Source organism: Triticum dicoccoides, chromosome 3B, assembly GCF_002162155.2.
Source record: "Triticum dicoccoides isolate Atlit2015 ecotype Zavitan chromosome 3B, WEW_v2.0, whole genome shotgun sequence".
Classification (NCBI taxonomy): domain Eukaryota; kingdom Viridiplantae; phylum Streptophyta; class Magnoliopsida; order Poales; family Poaceae; genus Triticum; species Triticum dicoccoides.
In genome coordinates this window covers 774,945,780-774,955,328 of record NC_041385.1, presented here as the reverse complement: position 1 = coordinate 774,955,328, position 9,549 = coordinate 774,945,780, and the positions used below count along the sequence as shown (strand labels likewise).

The 9,549-nt window shown below is 42.3% G+C and overlaps 1 long non-coding RNA gene across 1 annotated transcript in view; it reads right to left on the bottom strand.

Annotated features, from left to right (window-relative positions):
* The window catches only part of LOC119282163, a 97,053-nt gene extending 88,046 nt beyond the window's left edge, over positions 1–9,007 (bottom strand). The window contains exon 1 of the long non-coding RNA XR_005138645.1: positions 8,747–9,007. This is a non-coding gene — a long non-coding RNA (uncharacterized LOC119282163). The remainder of the gene's footprint in view (positions 1–8,746) is intronic.
* Between the last annotated feature and the right edge of the window lie 542 nt (positions 9,008–9,549).

The following is a 9,549-nucleotide window of genomic DNA, read 5'->3' as shown; positions in this document are numbered from 1 at the left end:
CACCGTCCCCTTCCGCGCCCAGATTGCTTAAATCCCTAATTCGCCGTCAACCCAAGAAAAGTTCTAATCGCCCCTCGTCTTGTCTCTTTCCCCACCTCTATGTCAGACGACGACGACGAAGACGACGGTCGCGCTTCACCACCGCACCGGAGCTACCTCATCTACGACCTCGTCCACCGCACCGGATGGTCCATCGACAACGTCGGCCGCTGCAACCAACGTGCCTCACAGACACCGAGTTCCACCGCATCAGGTGCGCTTCACCGACGCCATCTCCCAGCTCACCGGGGCTACTTCACCGAGCACATCGTCGCACCTCCACCCCCCGAGGCCGTTGGGGCTTCACCAACGGTCTCGTCCACCGCATCGTAGCACTCCACTGCCACTCAAGATCTGCATCCGTGCGCGGCCAACCAACGCTAACGCATCACCCTCAACGGCTCTAAAGTGACCCGCACTCTAGCTAGGCGAGCATGCCCAAACGCCAGCCCGAACTAGGTATCCACAAATCACTCCCTTGTGCACTGTTCCGATGATGTTTGTATATCCTTTCACTGCTCTCTTAGCTTACACGCCTATGCAACTCTGACTTTGACTCTTATTTCTTCTGGAGATATCATCTGAAACAAGCAAATCCATTTTTTAGCGAAGCATGACGGTGCTACGGGATCTGGTACACATCCTGCACACCCGTATAACCTTGTAAGTACCTGTCCTCCGGTACAACATCAAGGTCGATTCCTCTTATTTGATCAACCATTCGCCGTGTCAAAAATGCAAAGGGCGATGCAAGGAGCACAAGGCCTGCACATCCAAGCAAGTGGTGACATGGACTTGTACATGGAACATCCCAAGCGCAAGCAGAGCTGTAGTGAGCCTGTACAACAAGCTAGCGTAAGTCCCTGCATTTCATTTAATTCGTACTGGCATTCATGTATGATTTGTGTGTAGTGGCGGATCCACGAATTCAAGTTACCAGGGGCGAACATTTAACTTAAAAAATACGAAGGCACTTGCACTCCAAAAATCAACATGACTTGAGAAATATGAAGCTACATGCACTTTGAAAACCAGCTAATGATCCAAAGTAGTTCAGATTATAAACACTAAATGATGCAAGCACCAAAAAACACAAAATGCAACATGGTGTACAAGGACTACAAACATGGTCTGTACCTGCTTGAATTAGTCTCTGGCTGAAAATATCGAAGTGTAATTGCACCTATAACGAGTGCACAAACTGCATATCAATATATCTATCCTGCACAAGTATGCCAATAGTTTCAAACAATAGATTAGAAAAGTATTTATGCTATGTTGTCAAGATACGGGGACTTTCTGGTAGATGGCCTCGACGTTTCCTCACGCTATGGAAATGCACTATAATTTGCTTGTCATCAATGCCTGCAAATCTCTGTCTCTCTCAACATAGCAGATCATCATTAGACACTAAATCCTTCAATGATCTTGCAAAATGCTTACATTAGATCCCTCATTAGACACTATGTGTTCATCACCAGGAGCATGTAAAATGTTTGCATCAAATCCTTCATTAGCAGTCTGTTCATTAGACACTTCAGGCTCAAGAACAACATGAGCTTTTATGTTTGCATCAGAAACTTGATTAGATACATCAGATTCAGTCAGTTCAGTATTGATTGGGGAAGTTATAAAATAAGTAGAAATTGGTTTCATTTTCTCATAGATTCCCTACATACAAGCAGTTTTACAACACCGTTAGGTTTAACTATTGGCCAGAAATTGAAGAGTTGAATTAGATATAATCAGGGATGTGATGTACCTGGTCGTTGCACATGCTACTCTTGCAAACTGCGATTGTCCGTTTGTGCAAGCTCGATGCCATGCCCGCGCTGCCACCGCTACCTCCCATGCAGGCTACACCCAGGGTTGGATCCTCATCTTCTTGTCCTTCCATTTGCTTGAAGCCCGGTGACCGCCCTCCAACGAGGGCTCGAGGAAGTGCTGAGTCGGTCTGTCCAGCGGCGGCTAGGTTAGGAGCAAACCAGACTGGAGGCTGGAGCGAATCAATTGGGATATTTCCTGCTGTCAATCGATATGGGAGGCGCTCGTTTGGGCCGCGAGCCTACTATAGGGCCTGCCTTGCACTTATGTTATTTTCCCATCCGAATTGAAACATTTTTATTCATTTTTTACATTGCGTGCTCGTGCGTTGGGACAAACAAAACTAGCCTGGGCCAACCTGGACGACTCAAACTAGATGCACACTTTCCAGCCACCTGAGGCAGCCACCCATACCAGCCCCTATGGTGGCGTCGCCCCTTTTTGCGTGTATGATTGGGTAGTGAAAAATATTCCAGTGGCGCTTTTGATTTACCCACATAATGGTTGAATTGCTTGTTTCTATGAACTGAGTTTGCCAATAATGTGAAGGATGCCAGTCTTTTCATCCTATTGTAGATTGCTTAGATCTCGATATGCCAAAAGTAATCGCATGAAATATACAGTAAAAGTTAGTGTGATGTGTGTGGCTACAACTAGTCTGACTACATGTCCTCATATAACATATCAAGGACGCACCATCTGACTAGATTAACCATTTGACTTACCAATGCAGTGTGGGAAGAAAGAAGTATTGGGACTGCGTATCCAAGCAATTGATGCCATGGACTCCTTCGTACAACCTTGTAAGAGAAAAAGAAGTTGCAATGTGCCTGTACAAAGAACTAGCGTAAGTTTAGTTACCTGCTTCTCGGAATATTAGTTAGCCACTTATTGCAAATTGTTCAATTACATTTCTTGGCTTAATTTAGTTTGCCACTGATTACATAATGCCACAGCCTGTTAATCATATTGTAGAATGCGCCTAGATATGTGTTTGATACTTACTATTAAGAACTACATGTTTGCCTTAACTTAAATATCTACTTGTTTGCTTAGTTGCTTTGCTGCTGCAATAGCGGGTTACAATGATGTTAATAACTACTTTTCAGCATCCAATTGAAACTCTTTAATTCCTTGTTTGTTTAACTAGTTTATTGTTATAACTCCCAGTTGAGATGTTTTGCTAACTTCAACTTTTCTGAATCCAGTCGGAACTTTAATGGCAAAACAGGTTAGCCCAAGATCAAAGAGAGAGGTCACCATGGACGTTGCATCATCCCATAGCAGTGGCACCGGCCCAATCGTGCATTATGAATTGCCAACTGTTGATGCTCTAGAGGCTAAACTAGTGGTAGAAAGAGATTCTGCTTCTGCACTTAGAGATGAAGTTGACATGTTGAGAAAGCAAATAGCACAATCACAAGCAGTACTCAAGACAACCATTAAATATTTGGTGGATTTCAAAACGAAGCAAGCTGAGACTAACCAGATTGTTAACGTCCTGAAGGAAAAAAGGAAATTAAATTCCTACTTGGTAAATCATAGGTGAAACATTCTTTCCATCGTTGAATAGCCTTTGTGTTGTCTGTTCATGTAATGAATCAAACCATTTATTTTAGAGATCTTGTAATAATTGTTTTTTTTGGTTTTTTGGTTTGTAATTTTATTTGAGCACAAGTCTATATTAATTGATAAGACTCAGAGACATTTCATTTGGATTTCTGTGCTAGACCTACAAATATGCCAATCGGGCTGAATGTGCATTCAGCAATAGTAGTAGTACAGATGGACCATAAGTGGCACGCATCGGAAAGGGCCAAGATGCTGGCTAAAAAAGGATGTTGTTGTAGCCAAAAAAAGTACAGCGGCCCGGCTTATGTATGTTAGTTGATATTATTGATCCATATACTCTATAAGTGTTTATATGTCTGTTAGTTCTGTACATTCTTGGTTGATTGACTCAGTATTTGAATCTTGATACATCGCTTGTGTACATATCTAAATGGGAGTACACATTATGTTGCATGTGACATTTGAGTTGGACATGAAGTGTTCCAAATATTTGAATTCACCTTAAACTGGATTCTAGCTTCTGAATTTGAGTATCGGCATTTGTAAACCATATTCATATATGACAGTGGAATACATCTTTGTCGTCCTTTTGAAGATATAACACGTAGAATGATTTATAAAGATTGATATAGGAATACAAAATGGATTCGAATTTAGTTGCCAGGGTAAACGTGGATGCTTATTGTCCCAAATTTGAAAGAAGCGGCAAAATGTCCACTCCCACGTCGGCTGCCCGAAGCCAAGTGTTTGGGATATGGAAATTACTGTCTACCCATTACACGGACAATCCATCGGCCCGATTTCCACTGCTCTAAATAGGGGTAGGTTAGTAACTTCAATTAGACATGACACGACCGCCTCTGAGCCCATTCCGACACGATGGGCGTCAAACATGGGCGGAAAAACACATTTGATTCAAGCTCGTCCAAAAGACCTCTGTTTCTCCCTCCATTCCCCATTCATACACGGTGGGCGGCAAAACAAACTCGACTCGGCCGAAATTGATGTAGGCAAATATTTTCAATAGGGGCAGGTTTGTAACTTTACTCATACATGACACAACTGCCCTACCTGTCAGCCCCATTCATACACCATGGGCGCCAACCATGGGCGCCAACCACCCTCTCCTCGCCCGAAATCGCTCTGGGAAAATATTGGCGAGATGCAAGATTACCGTCCTATCCCCAACCAACGAGACGTCCAAATTTTAAACGGGGGCTAAGTTCGTAACTTTCCCATATTTCAGACAGGTGCGTCCCAAAAACATGGTTCCCCGTACCTCTCCCTCCATTTTCCAATTCATACACCGTCCGCGCTAGAACACCCCATCCCCACACCAACCACCATCCGCCACCCCATCCATCGCCGCCGTCCTCCACCTCATCCATCGCCACTGTCCTCCACCATGCCGGAGCGCCTACCAATACCGCGTCGTCCACTGCTAGAGATGGACGTTTCTCATCCACGGCGACGGACCAATAACCTTGCATCACATCCTCTTGCTTCATCAGCGTTGTCGTCCTCTTTGCCGAGGCCGCTCACACGACCTTCTCTTCCACCGCAACGGGACTTATCCCCCGATGCACCCGTCTACCATCGCAGATCTGCTTCAATGCCACCGACAGCCAGCGCCCCCCGGATGCCTACACGGTGCCGCAAGATAGGTGGTACTTCATATCTCCTCAACTTTTTGATCTCAGCCAGAAAATAGATCTTAACTTGGTTACTCTACTTTCTTTTCAGCTCTTAGAATTTAGTTCTTAGTTCGAAGCAAACAATGGATGTTAAATGTCATTTCTACGGTTTGCAGCTTCAAATCTGCCATGGCACAGCCATAATACGGTTTAATTGATCATGCTTAGGGTTTAATTGATCATGTTGGTTCCGTGGTGGTTTCTTTAATATAAATCGGAGGGGAAACCCTCTTTTGCTAAAAAAAATATGCTTAGAGTTTCCCCCTTTTATGATCACTATACGATCAGAATATGTGCTTCATGTCATAATAACACTCCTCCACCCATCAAGCTAAACAAGCTTAGTTGTTCAAATACGAATCTGATATTATTAAAACAGAGTTGTTTAATTGGTCAGCTAAATGTTCCTAAATTAGTTTCGAAAATGCATGTTCGCCGCTCGGGTGTGTATCTCTACAGGGTGCCCACAGTGGGCCGACCCACCCTGAGATTTTGGGTCGTCCCAGGCCCCGATTCCCCTCTATTCTGATGCGCGCTTCCAATCTCTACTCGCCCCCAGCCGCCTGCCTCGCCGACGATTTGCCGTCCCCGTACGGCATGACTCTAGGAGGAGACGCCGGACTAACAGGAGGCCAGGAGCCGCTCGCCCAACAGTGTCACCGCTGCCCGGGCGCGCCGCCGTGCCTACCTTCCCAGTCCGTTCAGGGCTCAAGCGTGCAGCACCCACCAAGCCAACGTGATTTATCCTGAGATACGTCCTCAACACTCAGCATCCACTCCTCATCACCCATTTTCTAATTGATTCATTACTCATTAGGCAGGACTGTCATTAGGATTTGTTGTGTGCTCAGTGCTACCTACACTTACTAATTCAGATGTATTTCGGTAATCTTTAGTACCTATAAAGTTCACAGGGTTTTCAAAATTCCGGCCCTCGGAACAGACACTAGTCATTTTGGATTGTTGGTCGTAGTGACATTGACCCAGATTACTACTACAAGCCAGGTTTGTTGACAATTTTACTTGTCTTTCTTACTCATTTGATATAATATCCAATTATTCACGTCGATTAGTTGCAAACAAGAAGTGCTAGATAAACTTCTTCATTTAGATTTTGGACGGTCTCTTACTACAGTTACAATTCTGCATACTTGTCCTAGTAAGATCACAAGTAAATGATTGATTCACTACATCTACGCTTGCCTTGTCATATTTGTTGTCAATATTCTCTTAGGGTGGACCACCCTGTTTCTAAATACTGGAACCATACACATGAGTGAATAGTATTTCTCTATGTGATCTCTTCCATCATGTGTGGGCAACAAACACTGCATTGTATAGAAAGAAAGTGTCATTTCCCGCTTTTACATAGGTTTCGATATTTTACATGGAATACAATCTGCCTACTTGCTTTGTGTCGCACTACCAACACTCCACCCTTGAAGCTAAACATTATGCCACTCATAATTGCTTAGTTTATTTGTTCAAGTATGAATTTCATATGATTCTAATGTTCCTACTTCAGTTTTGAAATGTGTGCCTGCCTGTTATAGAGACATAAGGGGTTTGAATTTCTGTGTGTGGTCTGGTCAGCATGGTTGGGGGTGAACTTTGCATATGTAGGGGTTTATAGGGAGACACTCTTCGAGTTGAATCCGCAATGCATTCCATAGATAATCCGACTACTTTTTATGTTTTCATGAATCTCAGATTCTGAACAGCATCATAATGATTATGATCTTGCATGCATGAAAAGAATAAAGCAGAACAATGGCATGGCTTTCAAACTTGGCATTAAGGGACTGAAATCAAGTCTGGATGCAATGCAATGGAAACGCTCTCCACCTACAGATTCATGCTCAAAAATATGATCCTAACAGTGATTCTGAGCTAGAGGGAGACCTAAGTCAATGTAGCTCCCTAGTGGAGGAGTCAGAGGAAGATGCCCTATCTTATTCACCCATCAAGGTACTTGCTCTAACTTTCGAAGGTTACATTGCTCACACATATCTTGCAACTGATGCTTTGCATTGCTTCTACTTTGTTGAACTGCCATTAGCTTAGTTTACACATCATATATGTGAATACGCCCTGCCTATCCATTTTTAGTACATATTCCATCTATCATCATACCATATTTATCCATTCAAATGTTGTTCTTGTGTATCAGACGTTCAAAAGGAAGAGGGCGATTGATGATCGTGGAGGAGCACAAGCAAAGTATTTGGAAAAGGTAGTGGCACCTGATAAATCAAATAGCCAATTAGGTGTAGTTGCAATATCACCTGACCCACAAAACACCCCAACTCTAGCGGACTCTAGCCCTACTACACTGGTCATTTTTGATGCCCCAACTCAGCAGACCCCAACTCCAACAAACAGTATGATTATGCCAGTTGACATAGCACCAGCTCTACGACGTAAAACCCCAATTCCAGCAAAGAGTACACCAAATCCAGTTGCCAAATCCCTTTTCGAACCAGAGAGAGCCCCAATTGCAGCAAATAGGACCCCTGTTCCATTTATTCCTAGTTTAAAAGAAGAAGCTTATGTTGTTGTCAGGAACTTTGTGCGCATCTTTCCTTCATGGAAATATTATAACGCAGACATAGAACAATTTCTAGTCTTCCTCTGCAACTTACGCGTAAGTAATGTACTAATGTTTTCATGGTCATTACTGCATATGTTTCTGCTGACAGAAGACACAAGACTTCATTCTTTTAAATAGGCGAGGAGCAAACTAGATTGTGAAGACGAGCAAGGGTTGGTTGCGCTTTTCAAGCACTCGTTGATGAAGTATCCTTCCTACCTGAGGCAAGCGCACTTTGATGGCAAGCCTCTAAATGAAATTTCTGTAAAGTCTCTCTGGTATCTGGAACACGAAATAGATAGAGTGGATCAAAAAAATGGAACTATGATTCATACTCACTATTAAGACCTCGCAACCAGACTGAAAAATTCTAGTTCTTAAATAAAAATAAAAAAGAAATTTTCTTCCTTCCAATTTTGTTTGCCCAAAAGATAACTTTTTTCTCTAGATTTTGTCGAGTCATTACACTGATTCAATCATAGCCTACATCTGCATCCATAACCGTTTTTCATTTGTGTGTAGAAAGTGTGTGTAGAAAAACCACATGCCCTACCATATTATATTACTTACAATAAAAAATACTAGACAATCTTATTTTTTTGCACATAAAGAAATAAAGAAGTCATTGCAATTGCCGGAAATACTAAGCCTACTAAAGGCACAAAAATAGAAGGTAAGTTTAAATCCATCATGGAATGTGTGTCTCAATTCAAATTTACTATTTCTATTTGTAGAACGAACCACACTCCTTCGTAGACTTCAGGAGTCCATTGATGAAAAGGGGCTGGGGAAAGCTTAAACCCAAGTCCTACAGTGATGGATATAAGCGCAATTGAAATTCCTGGGGAGTTATACATTTGTGTATTGATAAGACCGTTCACAATTTCTTGAAGCTTGATTTTCCCCCAGATGAACCATATAGCCAAGAGAAACCATGAACCAGAATAGAAGTGCTTGCCCCACCCATGAGTAAATATTTCATAGTAGCCTCATTAGACCGTAGATCTCTCTTGGTATATCCAGACACCCAACATTTTTGGATTCCAAATTTAGAGCAATACCCCTAGTACCTTCTGCAAATTCGACTAATTCACCTGACATTATTTCACCAAGACATATAATACGAGCAATCCCATCCCCCACTTGAACTACGCGACCTATATTCTCAATCCCTACTTTCCTATTATATTGTTCAATACGTTCACGGAGAATTTTATGAATTTCGTCGACTCGAAGGGTTGCCATTAGTGTTTCTTGAATCTTTTTTGGAAGCAAGGGGAAAATAATGCCTAAATTCTAAACGAAAGTACAAGTTCAAGGCCTAATTAATTTAATTATCTCTTGGAATCAAATATGCAGTATTCACAGAAGAAAGTCTTCGTTTATTGGGAAAGAATCAATATACTTTTAATGTCGAATCGGGATTCACTAAGACAGAAATAAAGCATTGGGTCGAACTCTTCTTTGGTGTTAAGGTGGTAGCTGTGAATAGCCATCGACTACCTAGAAAAGGTAGAAAAATAGGACCTATTATGGGGATACGGCACTAGACTAACACCTAATTAATACTTAATTTAATATAAGTAGTTAAACAGTTAACTAGACTAAACTTTTTATCATAGTACTTTGAGAAATTAAGCGGGTGAGCGGCGGGAATTGAACCCATATCTTCTCCTTGGCAAGGAGATATTTTACCATTGAACTACGCTCGCTACGGTATATATTTTATAGCATATATCCACCTGGGTCGACCTTCAGTGTCTGGGTCGACCGTTTCATTTCATTTTTTATTATATTAGAGTTTTCCTTTTTTTATTATCTGTCAATGAA